This window comes from Martes martes (assembly GCF_963455335.1).
Source record: "Martes martes genome assembly, chromosome: 5".
NCBI lineage: Eukaryota > Metazoa > Chordata > Mammalia > Carnivora > Mustelidae > Martes > Martes martes.
The window spans coordinates 52,019,604-52,047,052 of NC_137892.1; the positions used below are offsets into that span (position 1 = coordinate 52,019,604).

Here is a 27,449-nt window from a genome sequence, read left to right on the forward strand (position 1 = left end):
GACAGACAGATCACAAGTAGGCAGAGAGGCAGGCAGAGAGAGAGAGAGGAGGAAGCAGGCTCCCCGCTGAGCAGAGAGCCCAATGCAGGGCTCGATCCCAGGACCCTGGGATCATGACCTGAGCCAAAAGCAGAGGCCTCAACCACTGAGCCACCCAGGCACCCCACTATTACTAAATTTTAAAAAATAGGTAACAACGTAACATGTTCAGCAGAATTCCTGAGACATGGAAAAACTCAAAAATATTAATTGTGGTTATTTTTGCTTTCGGAGACTATAGAAGTTGCAGAGTTTCTTCTGTGTGCTTACCTACACATTTTTAAACATCTATAATAAACTCATGAAATAAAGTATTGTTTTTATTTCATTTTTCAATAGTGTTAAAAATCATAAGCAATCCAAAATGGATTTCCTAAGGACTCATAGCTCAAAGTGGAAAAAGTAAACTTTGGAAGTGAATTAGAATCACAAATTTTTCTGAAAATTTTCTGTTACCCATTTATCTCAAGTGGAACAACATTTCTCTGGACTCAAAAGGGGACTTGTAGAGTTACCACCGTCTGACAACAGAAATTATTATTGTGAATAATAATCAGGGTAACAATAAAAACCCTGGAAGGTAAATACAGAAACCACAATTCACCATTATTCTTGAATACAATCTACAGAGAGGATGGAAACAAGTGGTGAGGTCCTCTCTCAAATTCAAATTGAATGAACAGTAGTAAGCACCACTACCTGTCCTGGACCCACTGAGCCAAGCTCTGAGGAAACAGAATGTGTGAGCACATTGCTCACCAGGAACTCTATTTACTGATGGCAGTGGAGAGAATCCTCATTGGGCAAGCTGTCTGGAGTGTGGGCAGAAGGTGGCATCAGAGGCGAAGAGTGGCATTATGGACAGTATAGGTTACTTCCTTCATCTGAGCCGTGGGTTGCAAAAATGGGATCTGAAGGTTGGTATCAGTCCCGCAGACATGTAAGCACCTAAGAGAGCGGAAGAATAAAGTGTAAAATCTTACTTCGTTCTTTTCAGGCAGAACACTTTGCAGCTGGTCCAATTCACAGATTTTCATTCATGGCCTCCTGCAATTTTTGATTCTTGTATGTGAGCTATTCTCGGATTCCTACTTGTAAGGTGATCAGCATTTGTCAAACAAAAAATCCAGAGAACACTGTTAGTTCATGACCAACATGCCATTAAATTTTAATAATGGTAACTTCCCGCAGTTCTCAGGAAATAGCCACTAGATAGGATTTCCTCTGAGGGCTCTTTCTTAAAGCTTTGCCCTGCTGCCGTTTATCTGCTGGGGATGAAAAAAAGAAACAAGAAGTAGCCAGCCAGTGTTAAGGGAAAACAAGAAACAAAGCATAGTTAAGGTCTATGGGGCCAGGAGAGCAGGTGTAGATCAGTTCCAGGACTTCAGTGGCCAGGATATCAAAATTTGACTTTATTCTGACATTAATCAGACGTCCTTGATGGAGAGATAGAATAAAATTTTACAAGCAGCCTCTACATTTCAGAAACGGAATCCATTGATAAAAGTCCATTTTAAAGATTTATTTACTTTATTTGACAGAGATTACAAGTAGGCAGAGAGGCAGGCAGAGAGAGAGAGGAGGAAGCAGGCTCCCTGCTGAGCAGAGAGCCCGATGCGGGGCTTGATCCCAGGACCCTGGGATCATGACCTGAGCTGAAGGCAGAGGCTTTAACCCACTGAGCCACCCAGACGCCCCTAAAAGTCCATTTTAAAGAGACGTCTCCAGGCTTGGGGCATGAGATCATGCCTGTCAAATAATTTGTCAGTCTCCAGATTAGTAATGGGTGACTTGGCACCCTGGCTGATGAGCTGGCAAGAGAGGAGCTATCATGTGTCATATCAGAGACCGCCACAGACACCCAGGGCAATGTGATTTGTCACTTGAAGGAGGAGACAGCCTGAGAGCGCCCCATCCTCTGGCTGCTGAGTCACCCCACTCCGGTAGTTATTTAAACAGAAGCCTCCAGCACACATGCGATCAACACTCCACTGAGACAATGGCCAGACCTCCAGAAGTCATGTCTAGCTCGGACTGCCCACAAGTGCAGTTTTCAAAAATGCTTCTGGCCTCTTTTCCCCATATTCTCACACTGGGGTTCAGACATCTGGCTCTTTTCCTCAAAACTGGCCTATCCAGCCAGTACTCCTGTGAGACTTCCGGCCCCAGAGGCCATCAACTCCTATTGGAAGTTTTCTTGTGGTCCTTCTGATCAGACTTTCTTATATTTCTTTGATGTCAACAAACATTGGTGGAGCATCTGTTATGGGTTAGGGATGGAGCTACAGGTAAGGGCTGGTTCAAAAACAAGACACACTGCTTGCCTTTTAGGAGCTCACAGTCCAGGGGAAGGGACAGTCAGGAAACCAGGAAACCAGGCAACCACCATATATATACAAAGGGATGGCTCTAAGGTGAGTACAAAATGATCTTTTGACCTTAATTCTGGGGGGCTACCACTCCTCTTCTCTAAAAGCCATCACCCTCTCCGTATGGCTGTGTGGGAGGAATTGAAGGGATGTGAAAGGATGGCTGTTTTAGAAGGGCGTTTCAAATCCAACAGTGTATTCGCATTTCCACCTGTCTGCCAGCCTTTGCCCTGTTTGACCTGGGACTGGCGGCAGCTCTGTCTGGCCATGAGTGCCGGCCACAGTTCTTTTCCCTGCCCATCCTCTAGGTGCTCTCTTCCGTGTGTCAGATGAGGACTCCCTTCACATTTGGCTGTCATCTATCAGCCACAACTGTCCTGTCCCGAAGAGCTGGCTTTGGCTTTAAAGCCTGCTTCCTGGCTGGGCTTCTCCATCACTCCATTAAGGATACCATTTGATATCACATGTGCTACAGGTGCTGTTGATGAAAGTGCTAAAGGAGCTGGATGGGACTGACGTCTTTGGGAAGGGTAAGACTCAGCGTGCGCATGCAGCTGTCCTGTCCAAGTGCTGTTCTTACCTCCCAATGGAAAGGTATTGTAAATAAAGAGAAAGGGCACTAGCTTATTTTAAACACCAAATATGAGCTAGGAGCTGTTCTCGGCACTATGTAAAAGCTTTATTTAGTTCTCACAGTCATATTGTTCTTATGCTAGAGTCCCATTTTATGGACTAAGGAAATTACGGCTCAGAGAGGTTAAGAGACTTCCCTAAGGTCACAGAGCTGTGCAATTTTTTGTTGAGCTTGAATCTGAACACAGGTCTATGTGATTTTGAATCCTGTGTTCTTCAAACAACTGGAATAGTTCACAGAAGCAGCTGCAGAATACTAACGTGGCAATATCGTTTCTTTTTAAGATTTTATTTTATTTTAGAGAGACAGTGAGCGTGCATGCGCACATGAACCAAGTAGAGGGAGAGAGAGAATTCCAGATATACTCGGAGCAGAGCGAGGAGTGTGGAACCCAATGCAGGGCTTGATCTCACAACCCTGAGATCACGACCTGAGCCGAAACCAAATGGGTCGCTTAACCAACTGCGCCACCCAGGTGCCCCCATGGCAGTTAGATTTTTATTCCAGTCCGATTATCAATCTTCCAAGAGTGATATAAACAGGACATATAGCATGAGTTTCTGAATCTTTGTTTTGAGACATGAAGCCAATCGGAAGGAACTGGGGTAGGAGGAAGCAACAAAGATACAATAATACCAAGTTTATCCGATGAAAATATGGATAAGAATGTTTACATTCCCAGAACTATAAATATTGAAAAATAAAAGACACACTGAGAAAATATGTCTGTTTTTATGACTTGCTGATATCCAGGGGGTTTTTCCTTAAGCCTCAAAACAATTTACAGCATTGCCAGCAGCATTCAGTACATTCAGAACAGGATCATTTCACCCACAGCTGAACGAGGGCCATGCTTGGGACAACACCAGCGGAGCCTTCCAGCAGACAGGCCAGGGAGGAAGCCAGGGTCAGTGAGTGAGGAGGAGAGCAGAGCCATTTAAAGCAACACGGTTTATGTAAGTGTGATCTAATTGCTTCCACTGGAAATGGGTCAGATTCGAGTCGAGAGAACCAGGGGCCTTGATGACCCCAGTGAAATCAGATTATGGCTTTTCTTTCAATCTCCTCGGAGAATATGGCCCTCCGGTCAAAGAATGATGCTTGGATTCATTTCCATCTGCTGTGTTTCCCAGTCTCTTCTTGCCTCCTTGTAGTTGATTTGCATTTTTTTTCTTTTCTGGTGAAACACATTAAACTAAACAGGATATGTCATATGACAGACTGTGATAAATTTACTATTGGGAATAGGGAAAAAAGTATGGGATAAAGAAATAGGTCCTTTTTGTCTCTCACGGCCATGATTCAGTTCTGACTCAAAAGGAAGTGTGCCACCTACTGAATCACGGAAACCACTTCCTGTAGCTGTTTGGTTTATTCTGGAGGGGTATTAGGCCAAGTACTGCCCTGCCCTGACCCTGACGGGCTCTTCAGAGCCAAAGCGTTCACGACTTGAGGTGGTTTGGCCTCGGACTCTGAGAACATTACATATTAAATTACAAGTGTTTCGTTTCCTAGCAAAGAGTCTTTAGCAACATGAAAACGAACATGTGGTATTTGCAAACTGAGTGTCTCATTACTCAAGCTGCATATCCTTACTTTTTCGTAAGGTATGTATTCCAGATGACCACTCTCAGGATCCAAGTTCATGCTGCTTCTGGTTTTCTTGAGGGCAGTTTGGGCAGTCTGTAGGGTGCCATTAACCAGATGACGTTTCAAGTGTACCCTTTCATTAGTGAGGCAATACTAGACTTGTATTCATTCATGCAATGTATTTTTTGAGCACGTGCTTACTGCCATGTCCCGGTCAACATAGAGGATACATGGCAAACGAGACATACGGCTCCTGACCTCATGCTGCTTACGATGTGCACTGGATGGAAATTCAGTTCTCCTCTCCAGGGGCAAAGACTGTGCTTTCTACACAATTAAAAGGAACATCAGCTAAAGGAAAACTTGTTTCCTCTTTGCCCACAGGACATTTCTGACACCAGATGTGTGGGTTTCTCCACACCAAGGAATTCTCCAATTCTCAGCAGTTACTGACTATCCTACCATTTAACTCAATTCTGACAGTCATTGGCCAGAATTAGCACATACCCACAGTTTAAGGGATCAGTCCCACAATACTCCACTTCAGACCTCGATAGTTAAGACCCAGGTTGTCACCTGCACTTCTGATCAACTGCATATAAACTGAACTTTTCTACCACTTCCTCCTTGGGTTTGAAAATTAGCCAGAAGAGCTCAAACAATTCAGAAAATTACTCCATTGACATTTACCAGTTTATAATAAAGGCTAGAACTCAGCAACAGCCAGATGGAAGAGATACATAAAGAAAGCTATGGGTAGACGGAGGGGTGTGCTGCTCCCATCCCCTCCCTGGATACGCCACCCTCCCAGCACCTGGATGTGTTCATGGATGTGGACCCTCTTGGAACTCCATAACTTAAGGTTTTTATGGAGATTTCACTGTGTAGACATGATTGACTAAATCCTTGACCATTAGTGATTAAGTCATTCTCCAGTCCCTCTCCTCCCTGGAGGGAAGTTCCAACCCTTAAATCACCTGACTGGAGCCTGTGGCAATCAGCCTCCTCCTTCTAAGAGTCATCTCATTACCATAAACTCAAGTATGGTTGAAAGGGGCTTATTATGAATAACAAAAGATGCTCCTGTCACCAGTATTACTCAAGGAATTCCAACTTTTCTTAGTTTTAGGGGCTCTGTGCCAGGAACCAGGGAAGAAGACCAAAATATGTATTTCTTATTAGACCACAATCATGCTGCCCCAGCGTCTAGCACTTGGCCTGGCATAAAGGAGCCCCTCAACACTTGTTTGAATATCAGGTATGTGAAAGCAAGAACGAAAAACAAAAAGACAGAAAGAAGGGAGGAAAGATGGAAGGAGATAGGAAAGGGAGGGAATTAAAGAAGTCACCTCACAATTATTTCTTATTGTATTTTCAAGGGAAGATGAAAATATCCAGCTATTTGTTTTCTTTCACAGTGTCAATTCCAAATGGACTAAAGGTTTGTGGCCCTCAGTGCATCTGGAAGTCAGTAGTGCTCCAGGATACATATTGGCTCTTCATCAGGGAAGTTCTAGAACCAAGGAGGCCTATTCTGATTGCCGGTCAACATCAGAAGTCCTGAGAACCCTCTCTGAGAGTAAAAGGTTCTTTGTTGTCTGTCAAAGAATAGGCCAGAATCCTGAATGACAGACTGTTTTATTCCCCTGGGGTCCATACCCAAAAGGTGTGTCAAAAAATGACTGCAAATCTGACTAACACTGAGCAAGTAATTTACCCACCTCACAGAGTCGTGAGAAATCAATGAAACAAGGGGCAACTGGGTGGTGCATCTGACTCTTGATCATGGCTCAGGTCTTGATCTCAGTGTCGTAAGTTCCAGCCCCACCTTGGACTCCATGCTGAACGTGGAGCCTACTTAAAAGAAAAAAAAAAAATCAATGAGACAATGTCTAGAATGGTCCTTGGCACACAGGAGGCTCCTTATAAATAGAAGCTATCACTACTACAAAGCTATCACTACTACAGCTTCTCTTAATCTCATTACTATTACTCCTTCGACTACTATTACTTGGGTGATATCCCATAAGGCCAGCAGTGTTTCCAGCGTCTGACCAGTGGCTTTATGTTTAATGATGGAATTCCATGGGTTGGTGTCACAGCCTTTCCAAATCCATGCTCTCCTTGCGCATTGTAAAAATTTTAAATTGACCTCCAGTTGAAATTCCCTGTCAAGAAGAGACTGTTTAGGTTACTTTCTTATGTCTAATTTATGATACTAATATTTCTTCCCCAAATGTAAAATTACATAATGTTGAATGTTTTAACAAATGATATGTAACCCCAATATAACTAGCATTATAAGATAAATAGAGGCATACTACAAATTTTAGGAGTTTATTTGAGCAGAAATTGCATCAAATTGGCCAGGGCCAGACCAGAAGTGGTCAGGAGGACTCTATGGACAAGAGCTAAGAGAAAGACTTTTCTAGAAAAGAGGCGGAAAAGCAAGAGAACTATTTGATAGTCTATAGCTTAAGTGTTTGCCTTGTTTGGGGAAAGCCTGACTGTGATTGGTTGTTCTTTGTTTCAATTTCTTAACCTTGAGGCATTAGAGGCTTAGGTTTTGGTTTGCTAATGCAGGCTGCTAAGGCATTAGAATCACCTCAGTCACTCAGGAGTTCCTGGGTGGCTCAGGTGGTTAAGCAACTGCCTTTCGCTCAGGTTATGATACAGGGTGCTGAGACTGAGTCCCACATGGGGCTCTTCCTCTTCTGTAGGAGTCTGGTTCTCCCTCTCCTTCTGCTTGCTACTCACCTTGCTTGTTTTCTCTCTCCCTCCTCTCTCTAAATCTTAAAAAAAAAAAAAAAGGTACCTCACACCAAAAGATAATTCATCATTCAAACCTTGACCAATTTCCCTCAGAGTTCCCCTTTGTATAGAAATCCAACAACTCCCTTCACATAGCTTCTTCCTTACTCGGATGATACTTTCCTTCTGTTTCCTCCAAATTACCCCAGAGTCTGCCCCTGTTTAACCTCTTCTGAGCTTCCCAAGCACCTCCCCCCACCGCCACCCCCTGCCATTGTATCATTTGGCTCAACAAAGAATGGGAAGTTAGACCCTAACTGAAGTTTTCAAAAACAAGGCATTATAAAAAGCTATTTAGCCAAGAATCATTATAACAATTACAGCAAACAAATAAATTAGCTCACAGATCTCAGAAGCACAACAAAATTTTAAACCCTCAACTCCATGTACAGTTTTGTTACCGTTTTTGGTCTGTTCATTGATATATCCCAAGTGATTATAACAGTACCTGGCAAAAATATTAATTGAACAAATAAATTAGCTTAAGAGTTAACATTTCAAATAAAACAAAATGCCATCAGATGATCCTTTCTGCTTTTTCCTCTTAAATATTCTATGTGAGACCAATAGTCACACATGCATCCATATGAAAGAATACTATTTTCTGTCATTAATTTTATTATGTCACTTAAGGTCAAATGTCACAAAAAATTATACTGAACTCTTGACCAATCTATCTATTTTTTCCATTGAAATATTGGCCCAACTAAGAAATAACATCAAGGAAAAATTATTTGTTGGCAGAAAAATATCCTCTCTAAATTCTTGTGTTTTGTTTTGATTTTTCCTTAGTGACTAGAGGTCAGTTTCAATCCACTGAAGCACAGATTCCAAATTTTCAATCTGGTTTTCTTGAGTACTGACAAAGTGCCAACAATGAGGCAATGACACAAAATCACTACCAAGACACACACACACACATACCACACACGAGTCTGGGGCATGTTCTGGTGACTTGCAAGCTTCTTCCCCTCTAAAATGTACCCTCAAATTCATACTTTTTTAATTTGAGATGGATCTACTCCCTCTCTCCCAAGTAAATTCTTACAATTTTTTTTTTCGGTCTAATACACTGACAGGGTATTCCAGATCCTAGAATTATGATATAATAGAATCATCTACTGACCAAAGGTTATGTGTCCTCTACTTAGCCTTTCTTGCTTCCTTTTAAAACTTGAATTTTAGGCGCGCCTGGGTGGCTCAGTCAGTTAAGCATGGCCTTTGGCTCAGGTCATGATTCCAGGGCCCTGGGATGGAGACGCACACAGGACTCCCTGCTCTGCGGGGAGCCTGCTTTTCCCTCTCCCTCTGCTGTTCTCTCTCTCTCTCTCAAATAAATAAAATATTTTTTAATGTGAATTTTAATATGCTTGGGGTGGGTCAATGACTATAAATGTAATTATTAAAAAACCATAATTTTATTCTGGCCTAGTAATAACGGAAACTACATGTTATTTGGCAGCCCCAAAGGAATCACATGTCTGATGTAGTGGAAGGACAGTGCCCTAAAAGAAAGGGTGGCATGCTGGACAGCCAAAAGAACAAACATCCACTACATGTAATGTGAGCACCAGGTTTGGATGCGATCCATCTCTGTACGAGACTGGCGGCAATTCACGCCGAGTAGGTTTTTTTCAGCTATGATTAGAGATAGCAACACCTATCCATCCCCTTATTTTGTCAATCTCTTTACTAAAATTAACCTGTTGTTCTGTGATTCTATAAATCTCAGAATAATCTTGTCCTGTTACAGCCAAGTTCTCTATCATGGTCAAAAATACTCACCTGGTTATTTTGGCTTCTCTAATCCTGCTAGTGAAAACACCTCCAAGGAAGCTTTTGGTCGGGAGCTGACAAGGGCATTTAAGGCCACTTGTGCTTTTGATAAAGAAGAATGTGAAAGGAGACCAATAATATGTAATATCAATATGTATATATTTTTTTACTTGGACCTAGTAACTTCCCTGATAAGGATATTTAATTCATACCTATTACATCCTAATTAATGCCAAGCCCTTTTTATGCATTATGTCATTTAATTCTTACAGGAATCCTTTAAGATAGGTTATCAGCTAGGGTGTTTGACTCTTAAGTTACAGGGGAAAAATATCTCCAACTGACTAAAACAATACAGGCACTTGTTGGTTCACATAACTGGTAGTCTAGACAGAGAGCAGCTTCTGAACTGGTTGACAAATCTAGTGGCTTCATACTGTCACCAGGTTTCTATGTCCTATAGCTGCCCTTACATCCAGCGCTGGTTTCCTAACACCAGTTTTCCGCTGTAGCATGGCCATTAGCAGAAAACATGCTTCCTTACTGAGATCTAGCAAAGGTGAAAGAGTACTCTACCAACAATGAAAAAAATGAAAAAAAAAAATTGTCTTCTCCTTATGATCCACCTTTAGACTGATGCTTATCTCTTAAACAGTAGCTATTGGGGGTAGAGTTGGGGGTGGAGGGGAGTACTATGGTATGATTAACTCATCTTGTGATCCAGAGAATTATGATTATCTTGATTGATTTGGATGAATCATAATTTACTCCTGGTGCTGGGGCAATTCTCTGCACCACAATGCCTACTACATAGTGAAAAAAGAACAGATCGAATATAGGAGAGTTAACTATAATGTGCACTACAGGTAAATATTGCGAATTCCCAATTTACAGATGAGAAAACTAACACACACAGAAGGACGGGTAAGTTAATTTGCTCAAGATGATAACTGAACCTGGGTGGTTTATCTCCATTCTAATAGCAATTATCTCTTGCATGCATTTCTTTTCCTTTTTTTTTTTTTTTAAGATTTTTTTTTTAAAGTAATCTCTACAGCCAAGGTGAGGCTTGAATTCACAGTCCTGAGATGAAGAGTAGCTTGCTTCACAGTCAGGTACCCTTCCTGCAGGCATTTCTTCTGATGCATACAAGGAATTCCAAGATAAGGAGAAGGGTGTGTAAAGGAAAGACCACAGTACTAGGCATCAAGAGATGAGGCTCCAGTCTTTTCTCTCTCACTGACTGTGTGACTTCTGTGAAAATGAGAATAAAAGAACCTACATACTGGAGTAGTAGCAAATACTCAAGTAGGAGAAGAGTGGCATCATTTGGGAACTTGCTTGAAATGGAAATTCTTCATCTCACCCCAGACTCAGAAGCGGGGCTGGGGGGACAGCAATAAATACTTTAATAAGCACTCCAACAATTTCTGATGCTTGCTAAAATTTGAGAACCGCTGGCCTCAAACATCACCTGATGCACAAACTTTTAATTGTTCTTATGTCTTCAAGATAATGAGCATGTTGACTTCTATCTCCAAGAGCTCACAAAGCAGGGAAACAAAAGTTCCACATTAAATTCTTTAATACAGGACCATACGGAGTGACAAGTGATCGAATACAAGCTGAATGTGCTTTGAAAGCTTATAAGGGGTTGAATTTATTTATAACTAGGTGAATCTCAGAAGGCTTTATAGATAAAAAAAAATGTTAAAAGGGTAAAATAGCTATAAACTGTAAAGTAACACAAGTAATTAAACTTCCAGGGATTACTGCAAAGTTGTATCTACAAAGTTAACTTAAAATATACTCCTGGGTGGCTCAGTTGGTTAAGCATCTGACTCTTAATCTCAGCTCAGGCCTTGCTCTCAGGATCATGAGTTCAAGCCCTGAGTTAAAAAATAATAATTAGGGGCGCCTGGGTGACTCAGTGGGTTAAGACTCCACCTTCGGCTCAGGCTGTGATCTCAGGGTGCTGGGATCAAGCCCCACATTGGGCTCTCTGCTCAGCGGGGAGCCTGCTTCCCCCCCCCCCTGCCTGTTCCTCTGCCTACTTGTGATCTCTGTCTGTCAAATAAATAAAATCTTTAAAAAATAATAATTATATATATATTAAACTAACAGATTAGATACCTCATATTGTATGTAAATAAAAACCCATCAGAAGTCAGAAGAGGAGGATTTTAGTCCTGATATGACATTTACCAGCTGTCCCTCAGTGTTCTCCTTCATAAAAAAAGAGGTTGGTCTGGAACCCTGGTTCTTAATCAAGGGAAAATAAGGTGGGCCCAAGGCATGTGTAGACTCAAAGCTTCCACAGGGGAGTGTGGGCACTGCCTGGTTAAAAAGCACTGTACTAAATTATCTCTAATCTCTGACTGTAGATTATCAAATGTAAAGTTAAAGCATTAAGGAAGCATGTAAACATTATTTTAAATCTGTAAACCAATCTCTGCTTTTGCTTCCTCTTTCTCTTTTTTCTTTTTCTTTGCTTAACATCTCTGAAAGTGCTCCAGTACCTGAACACCCAATTAATCAAAGGGAAACATCTGTAATATGTAGCAACTAAAATATCACCTTCCCTGTGTGGATCACAAAGTCCTTGGCAATCACCTCCATACCAGACTAGTGAGTATTGTTGTTCTCATTTTCCAGATGGATAAACAGAGGATAAAGGCCTTGTTCAGTGTCACACATTTCTGTCACCAACTGAGACACAATGGATGTCAGTCTTCTCATTCCTTCAACAATAAAGAGCTTTCAAGCTCTTACAGTCAACAAGAACTTGGAAAGATTACACTGGCTGAAAGGCATATACATGGTTGACATCCACAAATAGGAGGAAATTAACTTGAAGCTGAGTGTCTAACTTCACTGAGTCTTGGTGGTAGAGATAGAAGAAAAGTAAAGTTTTAGCAAGGAAGGGTCTGAAAGAAAATAAATTAAATATAGCTAATTATCGAGTACTGTTTTTATATAGTAAGTGAAAAATACTCTTCTTTAGGTGGTAATTCCTATCTCTTAATGGAATCATCCATTCATTCAATAAATACTTATTGATTGCCTTTTATGTGCCAAGTCCTCCTTTCTGTAGTGGAAATGTAACAATGAGCAGAGCAGATAATAATAGTAATAACAATAATAGCTATTATGGCAGGGACCAATAATATATTAATAAATGATAACTGGCGAATAAAATGTCAAAACTCAGTGTGCACTAGCATTCTCTTTGGGGGTTCATCCACTGACTATAACACAGCTAATCTACTTTGAAATTCTCCAGCTCTCGGGCTCTCTATCAAAAAAGCTGTTGTTGCTGAACCTGCCTCTTATGGATCCACCCACCATGAGCATGGACTTACTCACCGTCCTGGGAAAGGCAACCAGAATTGAGAACATTACGACTTCTTCACTATGATTTTTAAATTACTAGAACCAGTTCTTCTAACTCTACTTCTTTGTTTCCTACAACTCAAATACTGAAAGAGATCGCAAAATAAATGCCATCTAGGGGCACCTGGGTGGCTCAGTCAGTTAAGCGTCTGCCATCATGATCTCAGGGTCCTGGGATCAAGCGCCCCCCCTCCCCCCCCACCCCGAGTGCTCAGCGGGGTGTCTGCTTCTCCCTCTCCCGCTGCCCCTCCCCCTGGCTTGTGTGCTCTCTCTATCTCAAAACGAATAAATAAAATCTTTAAAAACAAACAAGCTAACTAAAACTCTCAAATCACTTGGCTTTAAAAAAACGGCATCTTAATACTGTTTTAACACAAAACAAGTGTTCTTTTCAGTTGTGTTTGCAATGGAATAAAACACAAGCATATATTAAGTTAATTTCCAGTGGTCAATTCATTGCATTTAAGATTTGTAAAAGTAAATGCTTTGGGGAACTCTAAAAAACACCTCTTCATCTTTTTAAATGTCAGTGTCCTCACAGTGATGGTGCTCTCAGTTGTTAGGAAATCTTTTGAGACAAGTGGGAGGGGAATGTGGGGGGGAGGGGGTAGAGTGATGCAATATTTCTGAGTGTCATGTGATTTCACAATTTGTTTTTCAATCTGTTTGGACTTCCAAAAAGAAAGACTCTCACATATCAACAGGCACATAAACTGAAGCTTAAAACACCAAAAACAAAAACACAGAGTTTCAAATACATGACATGTATATATTCCTATTATTTGATGGGATGTTCCTGAGAAACATGGAATTTTTCTGACAGATTTACTAACTTGCTTCATCTGAACATATGAACCATAAACAATACCTAATGAGAAAACTTTCTGTCTTCTCCAAGGTCAAAGTTGGAACAAGTGTAGGGAATTCGGTTTTCCTTACTCGACAGTATTCATCATTCTTGTGCTCGGTATGCTCAAGAAAAATGCAAGCCTCTTATAGTTAGCACAAAGACGCAGCCAATTTTCAGGGCTAAAATATAAACTCATGAAACCAGAAGGCTGTAAATATATAGTTAACAACCTCTTATAGTCCCAGATTTAAAGTTGAAACTCTATGTTCTTCATTGTGAAGAAAAAGTCAATGTAATTGTAAGCAAGAAAATCGATCCTTGTTCTCCCCTGTTCCACTCTCTTGAGCACCTGTGAGAACTTCTGCTGTTACTTAGCCATTAACCTACTCATACTTTCCAAGTTTCTGTGTTTTTCCACTTTCAGTTGAGCATTTCTGGACAGTACAGATTGCTCAGCGATAATAGGTACGTGACGAAGGAAAAAAAATTCAAGTTCCAAAATGGGATTTAGAATAGCAACAATAAAACATAACTGTCTGGAAAGGACAGCCTTGGAGGCAGGTGTATCAAATAAAATCCGTGCTTGGTTTGGATCTGGAGATGTTTCAAATTTGTCTCTATTAAGCATTTATTTGGTAAATAATAAGCCAGTTAACTTTTCTGTGACTCTTGATTTTTTAAAAAAGGTTAAAAGCAAGTGAGGACATGAGTTTGTTTGTTTTTGTAATCTCTACATCCAACGTGGAGCTCTTAACCGCGACTACAAGATCAAGAGTCAAATTCTCTTCCAACTGAGCCAGCCCAGTGCCCTGACATGAGTCTATTTTTTAAAGGAAATTTGGCAGTTAAATATAAAGTGGCATTTATAAATTAAATGGCAATAAAATGCAAATGTTTTGTTGCCAGATCCAGAAGCCTGAGACAATCTTCACTACAATAACTGTAGAGCCTGTCACTATATATTCTTCCAATACTCTCAGGTTTTTCTCTCCTTTACTAAACCACATTGTATTCATGGGTACCGCACACACGTTTATTTCATTCAAGTCCTAGTCAACTTTTCCATACAGGTTAAGAATTATTCTCCCATTCAGCTGTGGCCTTCTCATAGCATTTTAAGTCTTATGCACTTAACACTTCTGTATAGAAAAAGAACACACCACATTGGAATTGTGATGATGATATGATGAATCACATGTCAGTAGCAAGTTATTATATAAAGTTTGAAGCTTGTTAGAGCAGAAATGGTACCAAAAATAAAATCCCACCCCACCCCCCAAAACTCTTCTAATTCCCAGGGCCATCATTTTTAAATAAATCTTGCATATATTTCTTCCGTATCTTGCTAGTAGAAGAGTATTAACATTTGCAAAGTGTGCAGTTCATTACCAGGTAGTAACTCAAGCAAAGGAAGAAGTCTGGCTGGATCAGTGATTTGTCAGCAAGGCCTGAATCACAGGAGGTTGGTCTCTGGTGTATCCTCTTTGTCCAAAAAGTAGGAGGTGGTGGTCCACTGAGCCAGGAATTGCCTGGCAGGATCAACGCCCTGGCTGTAGTTCAGGGTAGGTTGCAGTTTTTGGCTTTTGCTCTTGAACTAAAAGTTCAAGTGTGAAAACTGGGACTGAAGCCTCTTCTCCGCTGGAACCAGGATACCCCCAGTTCAGCCAGAAGTTAGTTTGAGGGTGTAGTGGCCCAGCATTCCAGGAGTGGCACATGGCAGAAGGAGGGGTGCCAGGGCTGGGTCCCAGCTGCAAAGCAGGGCTGGCCACACAGCCTCCATTTCATTAATATACTGGATTTCTGGGCGCCCAGGCAGAGACGCTGTTGGGACAGAACCAAAATGTGACTTCCGTGCCGAGTCTATTATCTCCGCCGGGGTAGGCACGGATTTGAGAAGTCAGGCTGTGGCCTGTAGACTGCAGACCTCCTTCTCCACAGCGCACCGGATCCTTTCTCCTTTATGTCTTGTTTCATCCTTCTTAAGAGTAAAGAGCTCCTATTTCTCCCTTGTTCCTTTTGCACAACTGAACGCTTCTCCAACAGTGCTTTCCAAAGCTGACTTCATCAGAAGGGAGCGGCGCGTTCCAACCTGTGCTTCTGAACCTGTCCCCTTAGAAGATTAACTTTGATGTTTACCTTCATGCAAATCGTGTTTTTAAAATTACAATGTAGACGATACTTAAGGGGAAAAAAATCAGGACGGGACAGAGTTGTATAAATTGTAGGTAGAAGTCTACCTCAATACCCTCTGCTAACTCCAGTCTCTGAAAGTAATCACTGGTAATAATTTGATGTGCTTTGATGGACCTTTCTCTAAACACATGCAAACATACATGTATGTGTTTCCAAGAGTCTGTGCTTTTTTTTTTTTTTTTGGTTTTCGTTTGTTTTTACAAAAATAGTCTCTCAATGTTCTCTTTCTTCATTAAAAATGAGTGTGTAGATGGCAGTATGGGGTGTAAATGAAACATGCCTTATTCTCCCCACCCACCCCACCTTCACTGCATGGGCTGACTCTGTGTGATCTCGTAACGGGAAAGAGCTTTCTGGTGTGGCATCCAGGACCTGGGGCATGCTGCAGAGGTGTTGGCCACGGACACATACAACATCTGGTTTTCGGATACAAGTCATGCAGCCAATACTCAGGTACTTGTGTCTTGGGGCCTAACACAGTCCAGGATCAGACTGATTTTAACCAGCTATGAGGAAATATGTGAACAAGTTTGTGGTACATTATTTAGCTGAAAAATGTCAGTGATTTAAATGCAACAGAACTGGTATGAAATGTGCCAGTGGCTAAAATTTTGTGGTTCAATCCTGCACTGCTATTAGCACAAAAAGCAATTATGATATATGTACAAAATGGTAGCCTGATCAGTTGTTCACACACACACAAAACATAGTGCTTTCCACACATCCTAACTGCTTCTCTGTTAAGGAAAGTGTAACTGCAAATCCTAAAAGTGTAGTATCCCCTTGTGTGATAGTTCCATTTCATTATCAGATAATACATGATGAATATTGTTGCAAAGTGACTAAAAGAAAGTGACTTAAATTGACTAAAACTTTCCCTATTTATAGGGAAAGTTAAGGTTAAGACACCACTTTCATAGAAGACAACTGCAAAGACTTAGAGTTCATACTCCTGCATCTCTGTATGTAAATGAGTTACTATTTTAAGATAATGACTTTTTTTTTTAAGATTTTATTTATTTATTTGAGAGAGAGAATGAGAGAGAGCTTGAGGGGAGAAGGTCAAAGGGAGAAGCAGACTCCCTGTGGAGCTGAGAGCCCAATGCAGGACTCGATCCCAGGACTCCAGTATCACGACCCGAGCCGAAGGCAATCACCCAACCAACTGAGCCACCCAGGTGCCCCTGTTTTTCTTTCTTGCATTTCTCACTTGCCCACATCAGCTTGTAGGTTAGAGGAAGGGAATGCCTCTGAGTAGGAAGGATACAGACTGAAGAAGTAAACTGAAGTACTCAATAACTTTTCAGAAGGCTAAGGTAGATAAAATTGTCTTGAAAGCTGATACTACAAGAGAAGAAAGGATGATTTAAACTTCTTAAGACTTAGAGGCTGAAGGAACCATAGCACCACAGAGTTTCTTTTTTAAGCCACAGAGTGGATAAAATGGCTACTATTTCCACAGCTTGAAGAAGGGAGAGATTCAAAGGGAGACCTGGTTAGGGCATATGTGCTGTCCCTGAGTGAGGGTAAGAGAAACCCCCTAAAACTTAGGAGGACTGGAGGGGGAGACTGTGGGGAGTTTTGCCTCTACTCTCAGAGGATAGATAGCCTGAGGAGACTCCAAGCCTTTCACAGTTCACATCCAGCACAGCAGACCAGGGAGAAGCTGGGTGCATGGACCTGAGGGGAGCCTCCACCCCCATGGAGAGAAGGAGAGTGCCCACTGTTCTCAACCCACACTACTCAAGAGGAGCACTGACTTGGGAAGCCGAGAATAGCCAGGGGGCTCAAAGGGCCTGGGGTAGGATGAGGAGGATAAACACATGAGCATGACACCTACACATTAAGAACTGTGAGCATCAGCAGCAGAGGCCAGCAGGCCCAGTGGGGGTTCTACCTCAAGGCCAACAAGGGCAGAGGATGACAGAAGATCAAGTGTTCCGTTCCCACCTGATGTCAGGGTGATACACATTCCTCACTCTTTCTCCCTTCACTACCTCAGCACAAAAAGAGAGGAGGGGAGAAAACAGAGAAAGAGCAATTCTGCATTAAGTGAGAATTACTAAAAAATAAAATGAGTTCTGAATGAGCAAAATGCAGTTTTTCATGGGCAAGGCTCATGAGCCAGGCTAAGATCAGAGAGAAACAAAGCTGCATATGGGCATATCTGATCCATGTCTGGAATTTTCACACCCACTATCTGGTCACACAGACATACAGGCACCACTAAACAAGTATTTGTGTCTGTCTTTTTTTAATAATAACATAGACCCTGGAGGCAAAAAGACCTGGGATTGAATCTTGTCTTGTCCACTTAATAGCTGGATGACTGAACAAACTTCCTGATCCAAGATTTTGCTGCAGTAAACCAGGAAAAATAGTCTCTTGTAGCCTTGTTGTAAGGATTAAATGAGATACAAAGGTCACCCTAAGACCCGGCATATGGTGAGCCCTACATAAATGCTACTTACCATGATCATGGTAACAACAATAATTATTATGCATGTGCTCCTTTTGACTCTAAGTCTGAACTTCTGCTTGGCAAGATTTAGTTACCTGTTGTATACAAAGCATAGCACACCCAGCTACTAATACTATAAATGCTTAGAGACTAAGGGGACACTCACGTATAGGTCTTCAATGGCACTATTTAAGGTTAACCCCCTTTTACATGTCTATTTATGTTTATTTAATTTCCACTTTGTTTTCAGGGAGGGATGTATGCTTCTAGATTTGGGGAAATCTGAGGTAAAATCCCTTTTAAGCCAAGATAGAAGTCTAAACTTCAGATTTGGGGGAAACATCTATTCCCTAGCCCCCTATCCTTCTCCCCCTTCACTCTGGTGGAAGTACCATGGCCTAAAGGTTCATGTTTGGTTTTCTCTTTTCCAAGCTCATCGGAGGCACAGCACTCCTGAGTCTCACCGCAACACCCACAAAAGAGCATCACCTTGTACGTGGCAGCCAGAGTCTCCTCTCAAATATTCAGCCTTGTAGTGGTTTTATTAATGCAACAGCCCTCATATAGCAACCAGGTATTTCCTGTACTTCAACACCTATGAGGTGGTTGGCAGCAGTACCTTCAGCACTGTCTCTGGGGCTTCCTTCTGATCTGAGAGACTGCACTAGACAAAGCAACCAAGATGCCTCACCACAGTTCTGGCCTAAGCATCCCACACCTCTCACTCAAGGGTGAGTGGGCAATCCTAATTCTATCCAGTGAAGCCATTCAAGTGCAAAGCCCGCAGAAAATCCCATCCCCAGTAATAAAGCAACACCTGGAAAAAAAACAGCACAGCCACATAGGCACGAGCAGCCCGTGCTGTACTCGGCAGAAGAGGCAGAATAAAGTCTTCGCCTGTTTCTTGGGTGGCCTCAAATAAAGCATCTAATTGCTTGACTCAGTTAACTTATCTTTAAGAGGAGGTTAATGGTGTTGTGCCAGTTCGCCTCAAAGGGGTATTATCTAAAGCTAAAGACTGCACTGTTGAAGAACCAAGTACGACGTAAATGCTGTGATTATCAGTAACCAGCACTGGTTTCATTCAGATGGTGAATCAGTTTGTTTACTGTCACCATTATCTATATTAATACAAACAGCGGATAACAGCATTTTCACCACCAGCCTCTAGATTTTAAGGTAAGGCAGACCTGTCATTCGTTCACTTTGGTCTCTGAGTCTTTCTCCTAGATCCTGAAACAAACCTTTTCCATCAGAGAGGAGCTTCTAACCTATCAAGTGTGCAGTTTAGAGGCACAGACTTGGCCAGATAAAAGCAGGCAAATTTAAGTTGGCCTGATGTCAGCTGAATTACTGGGCCTCCCCCCTCCCACACATGTTTTAGTTCATCTAATTATACTGTGGAAGAGTCATACATATATATCAACATTTGGCAAATAGTTTATTAGCAGAACTGTGGTTTCTTATAATTATTAAGAATAAATGTCCCTTGGCATATGAGCACATTATCAGAGTACCTAGAAGTTCCTGTATGACTCATTCTCCAGTCACACTTAGGAAAACATACGTTGTATATACTTGTGGAATAAATACACACAAAGTTGCAAATTGTCACTTTTAACTCTAAAGGCAACTCATTGACATTTGAAGCCACAGGAAAGATTGTTTTTTGCCTATTCCTCAAGTTTCCTCAGGGTCCATGGAATTGCTGAGGAGACTTCAAAGCAAGTCCTGGTCTACTGGGAAAGGGGCCAGCTTTTGGCTCTGGTCTGGCTGTGGAAAATCCCAGAGTAGATCTAGGAATATCCTGGTTTGGGACGGGTGCTGAGATCATCACCATCATCATCCTGCCCTTCCTTCTGTGTTGTTCCTTTCTCACTGAGGACTCTCGGGAAGGCCTTCATCGTGTTAATGCTGGCCTCACTGACTGTAGACCTGGGAGGTAAGAAGGCTGAGTGGGTTCCACATGTGGCCTCACAGTGCACCCAGCAATATCATTTCATGGGGCGTATTCAAGGGACAGAGGATAGTCAAAGCCCTAGAATTCCTCTCCTGACTTTGTGTCCCGAAGAACCTTGCAAACGCCTTCAAGTGGAGGTCCATGGCTATTCCCGTGTGTATTTCGTGGGCTATGCCTTTAGAGATTCTCCCTGCCTGAAGAAAAGCAGGCTGGTTCTGGGATGATTCAAATCACAATTTGAATTAGAGCAAGGTGTCATGTTTTAGAAATAGAAATGAATTGTGTCATTTTTCCATGTTGTCAGTCTGGTTGAGAAATTCTTCTACTTTCCTCAGTAAACTGCCTACAAAGACTGGTTCATATATTCTAACAACTGCCACCTCTTGTACCCAGGTGTTATTTCCACAATTATGTTACTGGAATTTTTATCAGGTACTTGCCCTCCCCCACTTTTTTTGGCCATTTGATTGTGAAACTAATTGTGGTCTTCTAAACTGTAGACTCTTGGTCTTAAATACTGACAAAGTTCAGGACACACTATCCCCAAATAGGACACTGAGGTATGTTGAATTTGAAAAACAGCACATGTAGGAAGGACTCTCTGACCTTCCCCTAAGGCAGGTCATAAAACCCTTCTGGGAAGGATGACCTCTTCATCCCCAGAGGAAAGATCCTTATCCTCAAGATGGGGAGAGGAATCCCAATGAACAGGTCTTGCTGTTTCCCCCAATTTACCACACAAAGCTCATGCCCCTTTTTGTCCTATCCCATTTTCCCATGACCTTCCATCCTTTGTCAAACCTAACCTAAAATCACCCAGGTCTGATGTCTTCAGGCCTGATCATTTCCTTACCGAAGGCTCCCAAGTCACATGAAGCTTATAATAAATAAATGTGTATGGTTTTCTCTTCTTCATCACTCTTTTGTTACAAGGTCCCCAGCTGAGAACTTAGAAGTGAAGTAAAAGCTATTTTTCCTCCTTACATCAACAAAGTGGTAAGCAGGTAACAAGTTGTGAACAGCAGCCAAGAATGGGGTAATTTCTGGAGGATGAGAACAGTCATCAACGCTGGGTTAAGTCAAGGAGTTCATAGCAGAGAGATGGACAGTACTGCTCTCAGAAGTAAAACCTCTCCCATCTCAGAAATCTCCCAGCAGTTGCTCTTACACATTAGAATTGGCCCCATGGTGTTTATTGTTTCTCCTATATGTAAGACCAATATACATGGAGGTATTGGCACATTATAGCTAGAAAGTTTTTAATAATCAGTGAGTAATAAGTAAGGTTTAATGAAGCCTTGTATCATCACATCACTAATCACAATGGCAGAGGTTCTCATGTTCTTGTTAGGTTTAATCTTTCTGTATTCAACTTTTATTTATTTTTTTGAGATATATTTTTTTAACACAGAGAGAGATATAGCTAGAGAGGGAACACAGCAGGGGAGTGGGAGAGAGAGAGGCCGGCTTCCCATCTAGCAGGGAGCCTGATGCGGGCTCGATCCCATGACCCGATGACCCGTTAAGGCAGATGCTTAATGACTGAGCCAGCCAGGTGCCCCTGTATCCAACTTTTAAAGATGCATATTTTTTTTTAACAGGAAAAAATTTTCAAAGTCTGTTACTCTGTGGACTATCACAGATCTCTAAATCAGAGCACTATCTATTAGGAAACGTTCTCTCTATCCCCACATTCACGGATAATCTCATGCTAACTGTTAGCATGGTAAAATAAGGAAGCCATCTGTGGTGTGTATGTTGTTGTTGTTGTTGTTGTTTTAGACATAGCTGACATATAGTGTTTATATTAGTTTCAGGTGTACAGCATAATGATTCTGTTTGTTGGTACCTGCCTTTTCACCGACTTCTGCTTACAGCTGATGAAGCACAGAAAGCAAAACCTTTCCCAACAAGAAGATAAATTCATTTCTTTATTCAGCAAACACAACCGACTATATTCATTACTGAATTCTTTCAGGTACTGTATACTCATTGAAATAGGCTAGAACAACCCTGCCCTGAATATTCTTTGATAAAATAGACACTTACAGCATTATCATAAGGAAAAGAGAGCTGGTATTGGAATCCAGACCTACCTCTACCAATTCCTAGATATCAAGTTCTGGGCAAAATATCTAACTTTCCTCATTCATGGCCTCTCTGTACAAATGAAGGGTGTAGAAGTGAGGCAGAGTAGCGATGTGATTAAGATCTCAGGCTTTGCAGGACAGGCCTGCATTCCAATCCAGTTCTATTCTGGGGCTTGTTAGTTGAGTACCCTTGGGCAAGTTACTTAAACTTCTTATATCTTAGTTTCCTTATCTATGAAAGAGGAATAACACTACCTCACCTCATGAAGTTGTTGCTACAAAAATTAAATAAAAGGATGTCAACAGTGCTTACTTACTTCAGTAACTGGTTCTTAACAATATTCAGTAACTCTGGTTTTTAAAAAAGAAACGGTGCCAGAACTTTTGGGATCATGAGGCATAAACCTCTTCATTTTTTACTTGAGAAATGGAGACCCAGACATCAAGGATCTTGTCCAAGGTCACTGAACCCACATGCTTGTGATGCATATTTCCAAAGCTTTTATGAGTTCTGTGATGTGGTCAGAGTACTATCTCTTTGTGACCTAATCTTCTATTTACTAAATATATGGACTATTAAACTAGGTGATCAAGTTACTGTCCGTGTAAAATCACCAGTAATTACACTGCTGTTTGTTGAGGCCCTTCTGTGTTCAGGGCATGCTGCCGGAGAGCGTGGGTGTTATAATGGGCATATGAGAATCTGTCTCTGGTCTCAAAAGGGTTTACAGTTGAGTTGGAGAGACATTTATGAGACATGTAAACTACTGGGATAGCCACAAGTGTTCTAAGAATTGGACATGGGCCATGAACACACATTACAAGGTCCTACAGACAGTGAGCTCCATTTTTACCTGGCTGTCAGTGGTGGCTTCACAGAGAAAATGGGACTTTTCCTCTGTGTTAAGATTAAACTGGATTGGAATACACAGAGAGGAGAGGGAAGGACATCACGTTTCTTGCAAAGCCTGTATGAAAGTACAGAGGTAGAAAAGGGCACCGTTAAGTGTGGGGCATTCAGTAAAATGCACTCACTCAATCATTTCTTATTCTGACCTTGTCTTCTCATTGTTCTATTTCTACAAGTGGCAGTGGGTGTTTTCACAAGTGTGTGTGTGTGTGTGTGTGTGTGTACACACACACACACATTAACACATGAGTCTGAACTCCTGACTTTAAATATTGGCCAGGAAAGCACCGAGTACTTCTGACTCCTCGAAGTTCAACAGCCAGAAAAGCAGAGGTCATCTTTGAGCTTGCTTGCTCTTGACTCTCACTCCAATCTATCAGCTCATTCTGGCTCTTCTACCTCTAGCGTATTTCTCAGATTCCTCCCCCTTCTCTTTCTTTCCACAGCTAGTCGCCCATCCCAGTATCAGCCTTCATTACCCATTGTTGTACCTATGCTACAGGTACCCCCATTCCATTCCTGTCCCCTGCAACATACTCTCCACACGGCAGTTTTCTAACGATGCAAATCTTACCATGGAAGCCCCAGCTGAAAACCTTTCAGTGACCGCCAATTTTACTAAGCATACAATCCAAACTCTTTGTTTCAGCCTTCAAGGCTCTGCAGGATGTGGCTTCCTTATTCTTCTGACTTCACATCATGCGACCCACCCCCTCCTTGGCTTGCTGTTCTTTGAACCAGCCAAGGTGCTTCCCAACTCAAGGTCTCTGTGCTTGCTCTGCCCTTTGCTTGAAACATTACTCCCCCACTTTGTGCAACCTGCTTACCTTTCAACACTTCAGCTTAAATGTTACCTACATAGAGAGGCTTTCTTTGATCTAACTATGTAAACAAATCCCCTCTGCTATTCTCTGAGATTGCACCTTATGAGTTTTCTTCTTTAGCACTTACCTATTTCTTTAGAATTGTTGATACATAGCAAAATTTTTTCGTTGCTTAACTTTTTAAACGTTCGTTTTCCCTACCAGAACATAACTTCTATGATCAGGCCTGGTCGGCCTTGTTCATTTTTCAGCCTCCAGAATTTCCTACTGAAAATTTCAGAGATTAGTGAATGGATTTACAAAAGGAAATAAATGGAAAGCCATTATAGCAAGTAAGTCTCATAGAAGGCAGCTGCTTTAGTGAGCATTCACCCTGGAGTCTATAAACAGGAGACTGCAGGTGTTTACAAAGCAGTTGCTGTATTTGGGGGGTAATTCTAAAAGAAATATATCATTATTGCAAGAGAATGACTGTTACCTTTTATGAGGAGGGGACTCAGAGGTGCTTGGAAAGGCTGATGGGAGACTGGTCACTAACCGCTAAGCTCATTGGCTTTACATCTGGAAAGAAAGAAATTTCTGTTTTCAAAAACTAACAAATTGGGGCGCCTCGGTGGCTCAGTGCATTAAACCTCTGCCTTGGGCTCAGGTCATGATCTCAGGGTCCTGGGATTGAGGCCTGCATCAGGCTCTCTGCTCAGCGGGGAGTCTGCTTCCCTCTCTCTCTGCCTGCCTCTCTGCCTACTTGTGATCTCTGTCAAATAAATAAATAAAATCTTTTAAAAAATAACTAACAAACTAGTACATGGCAAGGGAATTGCTCTATATATTAAAGGACAAATGTTATATTCTCTCCATCTAGTGACTGCTATCCTCTTGTTATGTTGCTCTCTCTGAGGACAGAAGAAAAGAGCTCTTGCCTAGCTACTTTACATCACTTACCATTTATCTGGCCAACTGATTGATGATTACAGGCATTCCCTTGATTTCAACTTCCCTTATTTCTCTTCCAGCTTTCCTCTCATAATCAAAGGCCATTAAATACTTGCCCAGAAGTTTTACAATCTTACCCAAGGCTCTTGCCCAAGGTCAGTGAACCAATGTGTCTGTAATATATATTCCCAAAGTTTTTATTAGTGCTGTGATCTGGACAAAATAACTATATCCTTGTGACCTAATCAATCAAGTTCAATAACAGTGACAACAGGATACAATATTTCATTTACTGAGGGATTTTTTCAAATGTGCCTGGCATTACGCTAAACCTTTTACAGGCATCATCTCTTCTAATCCTGCCTGCATGGCTTTAGTAATTATAGTAATTATAATCTCCTTTTCACAGAGGAGGAAACTGAGGCCTAGTGTAGCTAAGAAACTAGCCCAAGTTCACACTATTATAAAGGAACTTGGGTTTCAAACTCAACTTTGAACCTGTAAAGTGCCAAAGCAGTATCAATATGCATCAGCTAACAAAGCAAATCAGAATCAAGCACATTCTTTAACATCAAGTGATGTATACAATTAGCTAAGCTTTTAAATATTTTATACAGGAATATTCTGCCATGTCCTTTTCTTAAACGGTTGCATGTAAGCATGTTTCTGGTTATCAACAGTTCAATTATATTAGGTTCCATTTCTGCTCTATATAACTCATTTTGCTTTTCTGGCCTCTCAGCATCTATTTTCATGTTTCCTTATTTTATTTGGTTGGTAGCTTTTCCCTTCTTACAAAAAATTGGGCAGCCATGCTTCTCTGTAACTTTGGTGGGTCAGTGCAACCTCTAATTCCTTCAGTCTCCTCCTCTGCAAGAAAAGCTGTCAAAATACAGGAACTTTCAAATGTCTTGCATCATCTCACACAAACACAGGGATGAAGAGGGATATAATTCTCCTGAAGAAGCAGAACAACTGGCAACAGCTGGCACAACCTAAAGACCCCATCTGACTCGGTCTTGAAAGTCAGCCTCAAAATCAGAATTACCCCACCTATACCAGGACCATCTCACTGACTAGCCACACTTCATGACATAACACCTGCTATCGCCTTTCAGCAAAGATAGGATCCTTACCCTTAATATTTTGTAAGACCAACAAAGTATCCTTTGTACCTCAGGACAACTGGGTATTAGTTAAGGTACAAGGCCCACAAAGACGTGGCTCCCCTGTTCTTTGGTAACCCACACCTCATGATTATCGAACATGTTTCCAGTGTTTAGAATAGTTGTAAGAAAAGGTGACTGGACACAACAGCAAGAATCTGGAGGTTTGTTTTGTATTGTTACTAACAACAGGCAAATCAGAACAGAGTTAACACACCTCCCTCTACCCCCAGTTACCCAGCATTCAATGCTACAACTGGAACCACATTATAATTATTTTAGACCCCAAAGCAGTGTGATGACTTGATGCATAATTTTCAACACATGGCTTATTAATCCTTTCTTCCTGTGCTTCATTTCAAATACTGGAAACTATAAAAAGATCTGCGTGTCACTCCCCTGCGGGGGGGTGGGGGGGAGAAGAGGAAAGAAAGAAAAGAAAAGCCTAACAGGGAAAAAAAGCCAGAGCAACTGGAAGCTCAGTTTTGAGGAAACACATGGGACTGAAGCATCCGAGGCAACTCTGTAACCAACTGTCACATGTGCCTCTCCCCCCCCCCCTCCCCCGGCCCGCTCAATCCTGGATGTCACCAGGCTGCGGCAAGGAGGCCGTGCTCGCAAGCAAGTGTGCAGCGGCTGGGGCCCTGCGGGGCGGGGGAGCTGACGCCACTCACGGAGCGGGGAGGGTCTTCCAGGAAGCCGAGGGCTCGGCTGACGGCCGGGCTGCGGGTCGGGACCCGGGCCGCGCCGCCTGGGCCGGCACGTAGCGCCCAGCGTGACTCAGCGCTGACTCACCGCGCTCGCTGCCAGTGGATTTCCCCGTCAGCGGCTCCCGCTTGCCTGTCCTCGCCGCCGCCTGCTCCGCGAGCCCTTTCCTGCACGCCAGGCCAATCCCTGCGACTTCGGCAGAGCAGCAGGGCCGACTTTACCGCCTTTGAATCCCGACCAAAGCAGGGAAGTGACTGGCTTTGTTTTCTTTGACTTTAAGAGCTCAATGGCCCACTAATCAAATTCTTTCATCAAAGGCCTGTTGGAGCATATCCCTAACATCGTCCTTCCTCGGTGACTTAAAGATGACCTCCGCTCAGAGTTTGCTCCTGTCGTCCTAGGCCTGCATCTTATTTTTATCCCACATTTTCTTAGGTTATCTTTTCAATATGTTTGGTAACTAGTCTTGGCACAAACCCACAAGGGCAGTGACGCAAATCAGGTTGGAACTTGGCATGATGTGTGGGCTTAAGTGACTTACTGTAAAAACCAGGGAACACTTCATAAAGACGTTACTATGGGCCATCTCAGTTAATGATTAGATGCCCTGCTCAGTTTCAGTCTGTCACTACCATCTCTGCAAGGTACCAGGACAGACTGTTAAAAATGCAGATTCTTGAGCAGTCATACTTATTCTTCCTCCCCAGGATTCCACAAGGAAAGCAACAGTACAGCAGGATTT

At 42.0% G+C, this 27,449-nt stretch overlaps 1 long non-coding RNA gene across 1 annotated transcript; it reads right to left on the bottom strand.

Annotated features, from left to right (window-relative positions):
- On the bottom strand, positions 1 to 27,158 carry LOC308343725. The gene is made up of 3 exons (XR_013966897.1): positions 26,795 to 27,158; positions 6,354 to 6,486; positions 1 to 987 (listed from the first exon to the last, which is right to left on the bottom strand). It is a non-coding gene; the product is annotated as an uncharacterized lncRNA (long non-coding RNA).
- Positions 27,159 to 27,449: the final 291 nt, after the last annotated feature.